Raw genomic sequence first — 12,934 nt, forward strand, 5'->3', positions numbered from 1 at the left:
CTCCTTCCCCACTCTCTCTCTCCCCTTCCCCTCCCTCTCTCTCCCCTTCTCCCTCTCTCTCACTCCTTCCACTCTCTCTTTTCCCTTCCCCTCTCTTTCCTGCTCCTTCCCGTGTTTTTCCAAGAGCAGGTGGCTCCATAGCTCAGGGGGTTAGAAAGCTGGTCTTGTAAACCAGGGGTCGTGAGTTCAAATCTCACTAGAACGTAATCAAAATTAACTCAGTATTTAAATTCACTGTCAATTAACAAGGGCTGTAATTAGAGAAATATAGAAAATAGTAGGCCATTTGGCCCTTCTAACCTGCACCACCATTCAATGAGTTCATGGCTGAACATGCAACTTCAGTACCCCATTCCTGCTTTCTCACCATACCCCTTGATGCCTCGAGTCATAAGGACTTCATCTATTTCCTTTTTGAATATATTCAGTGAACTTGCCTCAACAACTTTCTGTGGTAGAGAATTCCACAGGTTCACCACTCTCTGGGTGAAGAAGTTTCTCCTCATCTCGGTCCTAAATGGCTTACCCCTTATCCTTAGACTGTGTCCCCTGGTTCTGGACTTCCCCAACATCAGGAACATTCTTTCTGCATCTAACCTGTCTAACCCGTCAGAATTTTAAACGTTTCGATGAGGTCGCCTCTCATTCTTCTGAACTCCAGTGAATACAAGCCCAGTTGATCCAGTCTTTCTTGATAGGTCGGTCCCGCCATCCCGGGAATCAGTCTGGTGAACCTTCGCTGCACTCCCTCAATAGCAAGAATGTCCTTCCTCAGGTTAGGAGACCAAAACTGTACACAATACTCCAGGTGTGGCCTCACCAAGGCCCTGTACAACTGTAGCAACACCTCCCTGCCCCTGTACTCAAATCCCCTCGCTATGAAGGCCAACATGCCATTTGCTTTCTTAACCGCCTGCTGTACCTGCATGCCAACCTTCAATGACTAATGTACCGTGACACCCAGGTCTCTTTGCACCTCCCCTTTTCCTAATCTGTCACCATTCAAATAATAGTTTGTTTCTCTGTTTTTGCCACCAAAGTGGATAACCTCACATTTATCCACATTATACTTCATCTGCCATGCATTTGCCCACTCACCTAACCTATCCAAGTCACTCTGCAGCCTCACAGCATCCTCCTCGCAGCTCACACTGCCACCCAACTTAGTGTCATCCGCAAATTTGGAGATACTACATTTAATCCCCTCATCTAAATCATTAATGTACAATGTAAACAGTGGGACCCCAGCACAGAACCTTGCGGTACCCCACTAGTCACTGCCTGCCATTCTGAAAAGTACCCATTTACTCCTACTCTTTGCTTCCTGTCTGACAACCAGTTCTCAATCCACGTCAGCACACTACCCCCAATCCCATGTGCTTTAACTTTGCACATTAATCTCTTGTGTGGGACCTTGTCGAACGCCTTCTGAAAGTCCAAATATACCACATCAACTGGTTCTCCCTTGTCCACTCTACTGGAAACATCCTCTCAAAATTCCAGAAGATTTGTCAAGCATGATTTCCCTTTCACAAATCCATGCTGACTTGGACCTATCGTATCACCTCTTTCCAAATGCACTCTGGGATGCAGTCCATCAGGCCCTGGGGATTTATCGGCCTTCAATCCCATCAGTTTCCCCAACACAATTTCCCGACTAATAAGGATTTCCCTCAGTTCCTCCTCCTTACTAGACCCTCCGACCCCTTTTATATCCGGAAGGTTGTTTGTGTCCTCCTCAGTGAATACCGAACCAAAGTACTTGTTCAATTGGTCCGCCATTTCTTTGTTCCCCGTTATGACTTCCCCTGATTCTGACTGCAGGGGACCACGTTTGTCTTTACTAACCTTTTTCTCTTTACATATCTATAGAAACTTTTGCAATCCGTCTTAATGTTCCCTGCCCTAATCAAACCCTTTGTCCTCCTCTGCTGAGTTCTAAATTTCTCCCAGTCCCCGGGTTCGCTGCTATTTCTGGCCAATTTGTATGCCACTTCCTTGGCTTTAATACTATCCCTGATTTCCCTTGATAGCCACGGTTGAGCCACCTTCCCTTTTTTATTTTTACGCCAGACAGGAATGTACAATTGTTGTAGTTCATCCATGCGGTCTCTAAATGTCTGCCAGTGCCCATCCACAGTCAACCCCTTCAGTATCATTCGCCAATCTATCCTAGCCAATTCACGCCTCATACCTTCAAAGTTACCCTTCTTTAAGTTCTGGACCATGGTCTCTGAATTAACTGTTTCATTCTCCATCCTAATGCAGAATTCCACCATATTATGGTCACTCTTCCCCAACGGGCCTCGCACAACGAGATTTCTAATTAATCCTCTCTCATTACACAACACCCAGTCTAAGATGGCCTCCCCCCTAGTTGGTTCCTCGACATATTGGTCTAAAAAACCATCCCTTATGCACTCCAGGAAATCCTCCTCCACCGTATTGCTTCCAGTTTGGTTAACCCAATCTATGGGCATATTAAAGTCACCCATTATAACTGCTGCACCTTTATTGCACGCACCCCTAATTTCATGTTTGATGCCCTCCCCAACATCACTACTACTGTTTGAAGTCTGTACACAACTCCCACTAATGTTTTTTGCCCTTTGATGTTCTGCAGCTCTACCCATATAGATTCCACATCATCCAAGCTAATGTCCTTCTGAACTATTGCCTTAATTTGCTCCTTAACCAGCAATGCTACCCCACCTCCTTTTCCTTTTATTCTATCCTTCCTGAATGTTGAATACCCCTGGATGTTGAGTTCCCAGCCCTGATCATCCTGGAGCCACATCTCCGTAATCCCAATCACATCATATTTGTTAACATCTATTTGCACAGTTAATTCATCCACCTTATTGCGGATACTCCTTGCATTAAGACACAAAGCCTTCAGGCTTGTTTTTTTAACACCCTTGGTCCTTTTAGAATTTTGCTGTACAGTGGCCCTTTTTGTTCTTTGTCTTGGGTTTCTCTGCCCTCCACTTTTCCTCATCTCCTTTCTGTCTTTTGCTTTTGCCTCCTTTTTGATTCCCTCTGTCTCCCTGCATTGGTTCCCATCCCCCTGCCATATTAGTTTAACTCCTCCCCAACAGCACTAGCAAACACTCCCCCTGGGACATTGGTTCCGGTAATTATAAATATTAAACAGCTCTGAGACCGACCCTGGAATTACAGCTCCCCTCTCCTCTTCTCATCCTGGTTTACTCTCTCTCCCACATTAAAAATCTCTCTTTCCCTTCCCCATCATGACCCATTCTGCATCTTTTTTTCACTCATTCTTCTTTCTTATCCTCTCTCCTTCCCGTCTCTCCCTCCTTCCCCTCCCTGTTCTCACCACCCCTCTCTCTCCTTCCCCTCCCTCTCTTTCCCCTTCCCCTCTCTCTCTTTCCCTTTCCTCACTCTCCCCTTCCCCTCTCACTCTCCCTCTTTCCCCTCTCTCTCCTCTCTCCCCTTCCCTCTCGACTTTCATTCTCTCCCCACTCCTTCCCCTCCTCTCTCCCCTTCCCCTCTCTCCCTTTCTCCCTCGAGAGACACACAGAGAGAAAGTGAGAGTATGTGAGAGAGACAGAGAGAGTGAGAAAGTGTTGTGTGTGCAATAACTCAATAGACAGATTACTGTCAACTCCGAACAGGTACACACCTGGCTCTACTTTATTAGGGCCCAAAGTGATTAGATTACAAGATGGCTGGCCTTTTATACCGAGGCCGCATACGTGTGTGTACAGCCCAATGACCTCCGACAGTGGCCCCACCTGGTGGCTAATAACCCCAAGCACACATACATGACAGAAAGAGAGAGACAGAGAGACAGAGAGACAGAGCGATTGGGACAGAGTGTGACTGAGTTGCCTTGGGATGTTTTACTACGTGAAAGACCCGATATATCGATGTTGAGAAGTGAATATTGAAGAGACGGAGGCAGGAGTCTGGGGAATGAGACACAATCTGAGGGTTTCACTGACCCCTCCTCATTCTTCAAACACACAGCACTAACTGGGGAATGACCCACAACCCAGAGCAGGTGGCTCCATAGCTCAGGGGTTAGAGCACTGGTCTAGTAAACCAGGGGTCGTGGGCTCAAATCTCACTGGGGCCTTCTCAAGATTAGCTCAGTATTGAAATTCACTGTCACTCAACCAGAGCTTTAATTATAAATATTAAACAGCTCTGAGATTGACCCTGGAACTACAGACTCCCCTCACACCTTTCCCTGTCTCTCTGCTTTCCAGATCACGACCCGTTCTACATTTTTTTTTTTAACTCCTCTCTCACTTTACCGCGATCTCATTTTCTCCATCTCTCTCTCCCCTTCCCCTCTCTCTCTCCCCTTCCCCTCTCTCTCTCCCCTTCCCCTCTCTCTCCTTCCGCTCCCTCCCCTCACTCCTCTCTCTCGCTCTTTTGCCTTTCTTTTCAGATTCTCCCCTGCTCCCTCTCTCTCCCCTTCCTTTCTCTCTCCCCTGCCTCCTCCCTCTCTCGACTTCCCATCTCTCTCTCCTCCCCCTCTCGCTCTCTCCCATTCCACTCTCTCCCATTCCCCTCTGGCTGACTCCTTCCCCCTCTCTCTCCCATTCCCTCTCCCACTCATTCCCCTCTCTCCCTCCTTTTACAACTTCCAAGCACTAATCTCTCTCACAGAGCCGACACAGTCACGATGGGCCGAATGGCCCTCCTTGTGTGCTGTAAGATTCTGTCAATGTTCAGGGATGAATCACCGAGAATGATTATTCGGGCCCCACCTCCTTGTTAACAATAGTAAGATGTAAACAGAAGCTGGTGTTACAGGTGGCTACATAGCTCAGGGGTTAGAGCACTGGTCTTGTAAACCAGGTGTCGTGGGTTCAAATTTCCCTGGGGCCTACTCAATTTTGGCTTCTGTTTCTGAATTGACCGTCAATTGGCGACAGGCCAACACCATCAACAGGAACCACTCACTCCGCACTTTACAATCTGCCCACAGCACTTTCACTTCCCACCCCCAGTCTGTATCCCACCTTTTCCACATCCAGTCTCAGAGACACCGATATATCATCGACTCATAGAAACTGACAGCAGAGAAGGATACCATTTCGGCCCATCGTGTCTGCACCAGCCGACCAAGAGCTATCTGCTGGGCAGGGCCACATAGTCCGCATGTCCCAGACAGGAGACTCCCAAAGCAAGCGCTCTACTCGGAACTCCTTCATGGCAAGCGAGCCAAAGGTGGACAGAGAGAACGTTACAAGGGACACCCCTCAAAGCCTCCCTGATAAAGTGCAACATCCCCACCGACACCTGGGAGTCCCTGGCCAAAGACCAGTCCGCCCAGAGTGGAGGAAGTGCATCCGGGAGGGCGCTGAGCACCTCGAGTCTCGTCGCCGAGAGCGTGCAGAAACCAAGCGCAGGCAGCGGAAGGAGCGTGCGGCAAACCAGTCCCACCCTCCCCTTCCCTCAACGTCTATCTGTCCCACCTGTGACAGGGACTGTGGTTCCCGTATTGGACTGTTCAGTCACCTAAGGACTCATGTTAAGAGTGGAAGCAAGTCTTCCTCGATTCCGAGGGACTGCCTATGATGATGATATGATCCCAGCCTGATCCCACTTTCCAGCTCTCGGTGCGTAGCCCTGTAGCTTACGACACTTCAAGTGCACATCCAAGTACCTTTTAAATGTGGTGAGGGTTTCTGCCTCTACCACCCTTTCAGGCCGTGAGTTCCAGACCCCCACCACCCTCTGGGTGAAGGAATGGAGGTCTCCCCTCAGCCTCCTCTGTTCCAAAGAAAACAACCCCAGCCGATCCAATCTTTCCTCGTGGCTAAAATTCTCCAGTCCCGCCAACATCCTGGTAAATCTCCTCTGCACCCTCTCCAGTGCAATCACATCCTTCCTGTAATATCCTGACATTTTAGGGAGAAAAAAATCTGGGAAACATAGAAACATAGAAAATAGGTGCAGGAGTCGGCCATTCGGCCCTTCGAGCCTGCACCACCATTCAATAAGATCATGGCTGATCATTCACCTCAGTACCCCTTTCCTGCTTTCTCTCCATACCCCTTGATCCCTTTAGCCATAAGGGCCATATCTAACTCCCTCTTCAATATATCCAATGAACTGACCTCAACAACTCTCTGCGGCAGGGAATTCCACAGGTTAACAACTCTCTGGGTGAAGAAGTTTCTCCTCATCTCGGTCCTAAATGGCCTACCCCTTATCCTTAGACTGTGTCCCCTGGTTCTGGACTTCCCCAACATCGGGAACATTTGGCCAGCATCTAACCTGTCCTGTCCCGTCAGAATCTTATACGTTTCTATGAGATCCCCTCTCATCCTTCTAAACTCCAGTGAATACAGGCCCAGTCAATCCAGTCTCTCCTCATATGTCAGTCCTGCCATCCCGGGAATCAGTCTGGTGAACCTTCGCTGCACTCCCTCAATAGCAAGAATGTCCTTCCTCAGATTAGGAGACCAAAACTGAACACAATATTCCAGGTGAGGCCTCACCAAGGCCCTGTACAATTGCAGTAAGACCTCCCTGCTCCTATACTCAAATCCCCTCGCTATGAAGGCCAACATACCATTTGCCTTCTTCACCGCCTGCTGTACCTGCATGACAACTTTCAATGACTGATGAACCATGACACCCAGGTCTCGTTGCACCTCCCCTTTTCCTAATCTGTCACCATTCAGATAATATTCTGCTTTCCTGTTTTTGCCCCCAAAGTGGATAACCTCACATTTATCCACATTATACTGCATCTGCCATGCATTTGCCCACTCACCTAACCTGTCCAAGTCACCCTGCAGCCTCTTAGCATCCTCCTCACAGCTCACACCGCCACCCAGCTTAGTGTCATCTGCAAACTTGGAGATATTACACTCAATTCCTGCATCTAAACCATTGATGTATATTGTAAATAGCTGGGGTCCCAGCACTGAGCCCTGCGGTACCCCACTAGACACTGCCTCCCATTCCGAAAAGGACCCGTTTATCCCGGGCTCCGGCAGACAGCAGCTTGCGAAGGATGACCTCGTGACCGATTCCGAGCACGAAACCGTTCGGCAACATTTCCCGCAAAGATCCCGCAAAAACCGTACTGCCCCGCAAGGAATCTTCTGGCCCTGGGAGCGCCGGTGGGTGTAAAAGTGATACCTGGCCTTTAAGGTGCTCTCCTTCGGCTTGAGGCGTTCCCACACCAGCACACACAGCTCTGTGTAAGTCTTCTCCTCTGGTTTGACCGGTGCCAGCAGGTTTTTGAGCAGGCCGTATATCGGAGACCCACATACGGTGAGGAGAATCGCCCTGGTCTTGATCGCCCTCTCTCAGCCTCGTCCTGTTCATTGGCGACGTAGTACCGGTCGGGACGCTCAACGAAGGCTTCCCAAATCATCACCCTCAACAAATCCCTCAACAAGACCAACGGCAGCCATTACCGTGTGAAGGTTGGTGATCCGTTACTCGTCGCCAGTGAGTGATGTTCAGAATAAATCCACAGGACTGTATTGCAAGCTCAAACTGTGGTGACCTTGTGCTCTTTATTCAGACTCCAGGGTGGGGAAGCAGTATGGTGAGTCACCTTATATACCTGCTTGTCCCAGGGTGTACAGGTGACCATTGGGTCTCCCACAGGTGTGCCCCCTAGTGGCAAGTCTTACATATTGGTGACGTTTACATGTGTACACAACAATCACGACCCGTTCCACATCTTTTTATTCCTCTCTCACTTTCCCGCTATCTCGCTTTCCCCGTCTCTCACTCGTTCCCCTCTCCCCCTTTCCCCTCCCTCGCCTCACCCTCTTCCCGTCCCACTCTCTCCCCTTCCGACTCTGCCTTTCCACTCTCCCTCTCCCTCCTCCTTCTCCGCTCCCTTTCCTCCCCTCCCTCCTCTCTCTCTCTCCTTTCCCTTTCCTTTCAGATTCTCCCCTTCTCCCTCTCTCCCCTTCCCCTTTCTTTCTCCCCTTCCTCACTCTCTCACTCCTTCCCCTCTCTCTCTCACTCCTTCCCCATCACTCCTCTTAACATCTCTTTCACTTTCCCACCCCCTCTCTCCCCTTCCTTCTCTTTCACCTCCCCCCTCTCTCGCTCTCCCCTTCCATCCGCTCTCTCCCATTCCCCTCTCGCTCACTCCTTCCCCTCTCCCTTTTCATTTTCTCCCCTCCTCTCTCTCCCCACCCTCTCCTTCTCCCTCCCCTCCCCAGTCTCCACTCCCCTCCATCCTCCCTTTCATTCCCTCGCTCTCGCTCTCCCCTTTCCCATCAGACTCTCCCCCTCCCCATCTCTCCCATCCCCCCTCTCTCTCCCCTTCTCCCTCTCTCTCCCCTTCCCCCGCTCTGCCCTCCCGCCTCGAGAGACAGAGTGAGAAGGTGAGAGACAGAAAGAAAGAGACAGAGACAGAGAGACAGAGAGACTGAGAGATTGGGACAGAGTGTGACTGAGTTGCCTTGGGATGTTTTACTACGTGAAAGACGCGATATATCGATGTTGAGAGGCGAATATTGAAGAGACAGAGGCAGGAGTCTGGGGGATGAGACACAATCTGAGCGTTTCACTGACCCCTCCTCATTCTTCAAACACACAGCACTAACTGGGGAATGACCCACAGCCCAGGGCAGGTGGTTCCATAGCTCAGGGGTTAGAGCACTGGTCTAGTAAACCAGGGGTCGTGGGTTTAAATCTCACTGGGACCTACTCAAAATTAGTTCAATATTTAAATACAGTGTCAATTAACAAGGGCTTTAATTATAAATATTAAACATCTCTGAGACTGACCCTGGAACAACAGGCTCTCTTCGCAACCTTCTCTCTCTCTCTGCCTGCCATGTTTTACATCTTTTTTCCACTATCTCACTTTTCCCATCTCTCACATTCCCATCTCTCACCCTCTTCCATCCCCCACTCTCCCCTGCCCTCTCTTCCCTCCCCTCCCTCCTCTCTCTCTCTTTTCCCTTTTTTTTCAGATTCTCCCATTCTCCCTCTCTCTCCCCTTCCTTTCTCTCTCTCCTCTCTCTCCTCCCTCTCTCCTCTTCCCTTCTCTCTCTCCCCTTCCCCTCCCTCTCTCGCCTTCCATCTCTTTCTCTCCCCTTCCGCTCTCTCCTATTCCCCTCTCTCACTCCTTTCTTCTCTCTCTATCTCTCTCCTTCCCCTCTCTCTGTCCCCTCCCTCTCTTTCCCCTTCCCCTCTCTCTCTCCCCTTCCGTGCTCTCTTCCTCCCTGTCTCCCCTTCCAACTCTCTCTCACTCCTTCCTACCTCTCTCCCTTTCCCACTATCTCGCTTTCCCCGTCTCTCACTGTGATATATTCACAGAGCACAGCACACACAGCTCCTAACAAGGCAGGCAGCTCTCTCGGAAGCCTCTGGAAATCTGCCTGGTTCTGTTTAATTATTAACTCTCTCCCCTTCCCCTCTCTGCACTTAACATCTCTTTCCCCTTCCTCCTTCCCTCTCCCCTGCCCTTCCGAGTCTCCCCTTACCCCCTTTCTCTCACTCCTTCCACTTTCTCTTTTCCCTTCCCCTCTCTTTCCTGCTCCTTCCCCTGTCTATCCCGAAACACGTGGTTCCATAGCTTAGGGGTTAGAGCATTGGTATTGTAGAGAAAGGTTCGTGGGTTCAAATCTCACTGGGGCCTACTCAAGATTAGCTCAGTATTTAAATTCACTCTCAATGAACAAGGACTTCATTTATATATATTACACAGCTCTGAGTCCAATCATGAAACAACAAGCGCCCCTCTTCTTTCACTTTCTCTCAATCCAAATCTCTCTCTGCCTTACTCATTCTACAGCTTTTCCCGCTATCTCACTTTCCCCGTCTCTCACTCATGCCCCTCACTCTCTATCCTTCTCAATACATACCTTCCCCCTCTCTCTCACTTCTTCCAACATTCTACCCAATGTAAACTAGAGGTGATCCAAAACTCGGCTGCCCCCGTGCCCGAACTCGCACCGAGTCCCGCTCACTGCCCCGTGTCCAAACTCGCACCCAGTCCTGCTCACCCATCACCCCCTGTGCTCACTGCCCCCGTGTCCTAACTTGCACCGAGTCTCGCTCACCCATCACCCGCTGTGTTCGCTGCCCCGTGTCCTAACTTGCACCGAGTCTCACTCACCCATCACCCACTGTGCTCGCTGCCCCATGTCCTAACTCGCACCGAGTCCCACTCACCCATCACCCCCTGTGCTCACTGCCCCGTGTCCTAACTCGCACCGAGTCCCGCTCACCCATCACCCCCTGTGCTCACTGCCCCGTGTCCTAACTCACACCCAGTCCCGCTCACCCATCACCCCCTGTGCTCACTGCCCCGTGTCCTAACTTGCACCGAGTCCCGCTCACCCATCACCCGCTGTGCTCGCTGCCCCATGTCCTAACTCGCACCCAGTCCCGCTCACCCATCACCCGCTGTGCTCGCTGCCCCGTGTCCTAACTCGCACCCAGTCCCGCTCACCCATCACCCCCTGTGCTCACTGACCGACATTGGCTCCCGGTTAAGCAACGCCTCGATTTCAAAATTCTCATCCTTGTTTACAAATCCCTCCATGGCCCCTCACTACTCACTATCTCTGTAATCTCCTCCAGCCCCTACACCCCTCCCTATCTCTGTAACCTCCTCCAGCCCCTACACCCCTCCCTATCTCTGGAACCTCTTCCGGCCCCACAACCCCTGAGATGTCTGCACTCCTCTAATTCTGCCCTCTTGACCATCCCTGATGATAATCGCTCCACCATCGGTGGCCGTGCCTTTTGTTGCCTGGGCCCCAAGCTCTAGAACTCCCTCCCTAAACCTCTCCGCCTCTCGAGGGTGTGACATACTTTGCCATACAACCGAGACCACGCTTGTGTCATCAAGAAAGGAGAGAAACCAATGTGACCGTTGTAAACTAACTTCTCCAGCCTCGAAGTCCTGAAGTCCTGAAGGAAGAACATCACCATCGCGGCAACAACTGACCACAGCCAACGTGGTATCAATGAAAAACCACCGCGATCGACCAAACTCCAAATAAACTCCAACTGGAAGAAACCGAAGAATCGAAAGTTTCCAGTCTGCAATCTAAGGCCTGACTACCAACAGGTGAAAACATTACCTAAAGAGACTTTGAACCTATTTCTAACGAAGAAAACTGGGTACTTACCCCATAGATCCAAAACGTGCTTTACCGCATCAGTGGACTCAACCCAACTGAAGATTGTGCAGCTAGAAGTATTCTCCAACGTTCGGGGTACGGCAAGCAGAACCTACACAATTCAAGGAACCCCGAAACCGCGAACTACCGCTAACTGACCAGAAAGGATTGGTAAGCATAGTCCCTGCCTGCCCTGGAGTCTAACCTAGCTAGGATTAGGGATGGGGAGGTGGGAGGTGTCATTTTACTGTGTAATGTATTGTTCTTTATTCGAGTGATTATAAGTTTTGACATTGTATTTTCTTGTCTTTAATAAAATCAAAGTTCTTTTGCACCAAACCAGTGACCTTTGCACTTTGTCACACCCCCCAAATAAATCCAGAGTCCCGAACCCAAGGGAGTGGGAGCGATTCGAACCGCTCAAGTAGGTCAGAGGTGAACCTGACCCCCGGGACCACCACCACACTCTTACACTCCCGTCTCTCTCTTTTCCCTTTCCTTTCAGGTTCTCCCCCTCTCTCGCTCACTCCTTCCCCCTCTCTCCCCTTAACATCTCTCTCCCCTTCCTCCCTCTCTCTCCCCTGCCCCTCTCTCTTCCTCCCTGTCTCCCCATCCCCTTCCCCTCTCATTCTCTCCTCTCCCTTTCTCTCTTCCACTCCTTCCCCACTCTCTTCCCTTCCCCTCTCTCCCCCCTTCCACACTCTCCCTCTCTCCATTCCCTCCCTCTCTTGCCCCACCTCCCTCTCTTCCCCACTCTCTCCCTTTCCCCTCCCTCTCTCTCGCCTTCCCCCTCTCTCTCACTCCTTCCACTCTCTCTTTTCCCTTCCCCTCTCTTTCCTGCTCTCTTTCCTGCTCCTTCCCCTGTCTGCCCCTGGCCCCATAGCTCAGGGGTTAGAGCACTGGTCTAGTGAACCAGGAGTCGTGGGTTCAAATCTCACTTGGGGCCGACTCAAAATTAGTCTCCATATTTAAAATCACCGTCAATTAACAGGGGCTTTAATTATAAATATTAAACAGCTCTGAGACCGACCCTGGAACAACAAGCTTCCCCTCTCCTCTTCTTGTCTGTCTTGCTCTCTCTCCCTTCCCCATCACGACGCGTTCCACATCTTTTTCCTCCTCTCTCCCTTTCCAACTATCTCGCTTTCCCCGTCTCTCACTCATTCCCCTCTCCCCCCGTCCCTCACCCTCTCTCACCCCTTCCCCTCTCTTGCTCTCCCCTTCCCTCTCTACTTTCATTCACTCCCCACTCCTTCCCCTCTCTCTCCTTCCTCGTCTATCTTACTTCTCTCCCCAACCCCTCTGTCCGCTAACCACTCCTCCCCCCTCTCTCCTTGCCTCTCTCACTCCATCCACTCTCTCCCTCCCTTCCACACACTCTCTCCGCTTCCCCCCTCTTTCCTCTCCCCCTCTGTCTCTCCCCTTCCCCTCTCTCTTCCTCCCTGTCTCCCCTTCCCCTCTCTCTCACTCATTCAACTCTCTCTTTTCCCTTCCCGTCTCGTTCCTGCTCCTTCCCCAATCTTTCCCAGATCAGGTAGCTCCATAGCTCAGGGGTCGTGAGATCAAATCTTCCTGGGGCTTTGTCAAAATTAGCTCAGTATTTAAATACACTGTTAATTGACAAGGGGTTTAATTATAAATATTAAACAGCTCCGAGACCGAACCTTGCACAGAAGACTCCCCTTCTCCCTCACTCCCTGCTTTCCACATTCTGCCTCTTTTTACTCTTTCCCGCTCTCTCGCTTTCCCCGTTTCTCTTTATCACTCATTCCCCACTTTCTCCCCCTCCCCGCTCTCTCCTTCCCCACTCTCTCCCCTTCCCCTCTCTCTCCCGTTCC

At 50.6% G+C, this 12,934-nt stretch overlaps 3 non-coding genes across 3 annotated transcripts; all 3 read left to right on the forward strand.

Moving 5' to 3' along the window:
* The first annotated feature begins 4,029 nt into the window (after positions 1-4,029).
* trnat-agu (transfer RNA threonine (anticodon AGU)) lies at positions 4,030-4,102 on the forward strand. The gene has a single exon. It is a non-coding gene; the product is annotated as a tRNA-Thr (tRNA).
* A 4,491-nt stretch (positions 4,103-8,593) lies between these two features.
* Positions 8,594-8,666, forward strand: trnat-agu (transfer RNA threonine (anticodon AGU)). Its single transcript has one exon. It is a non-coding gene; the product is annotated as a tRNA-Thr (tRNA).
* A 3,303-nt stretch (positions 8,667-11,969) lies between these two features.
* On the forward strand, positions 11,970-12,043 carry trnat-agu (transfer RNA threonine (anticodon AGU)). The gene has a single exon. It is a non-coding gene; the product is annotated as a tRNA-Thr (tRNA).
* The last annotated feature ends 891 nt before the right edge of the window (positions 12,044-12,934 follow it).

Source organism: Pristiophorus japonicus, unplaced genomic scaffold (assembly GCF_044704955.1).
Source record: "Pristiophorus japonicus isolate sPriJap1 unplaced genomic scaffold, sPriJap1.hap1 HAP1_SCAFFOLD_523, whole genome shotgun sequence".
Classification (NCBI taxonomy): Eukaryota; Metazoa; Chordata; class Chondrichthyes; family Pristiophoridae; genus Pristiophorus; species Pristiophorus japonicus.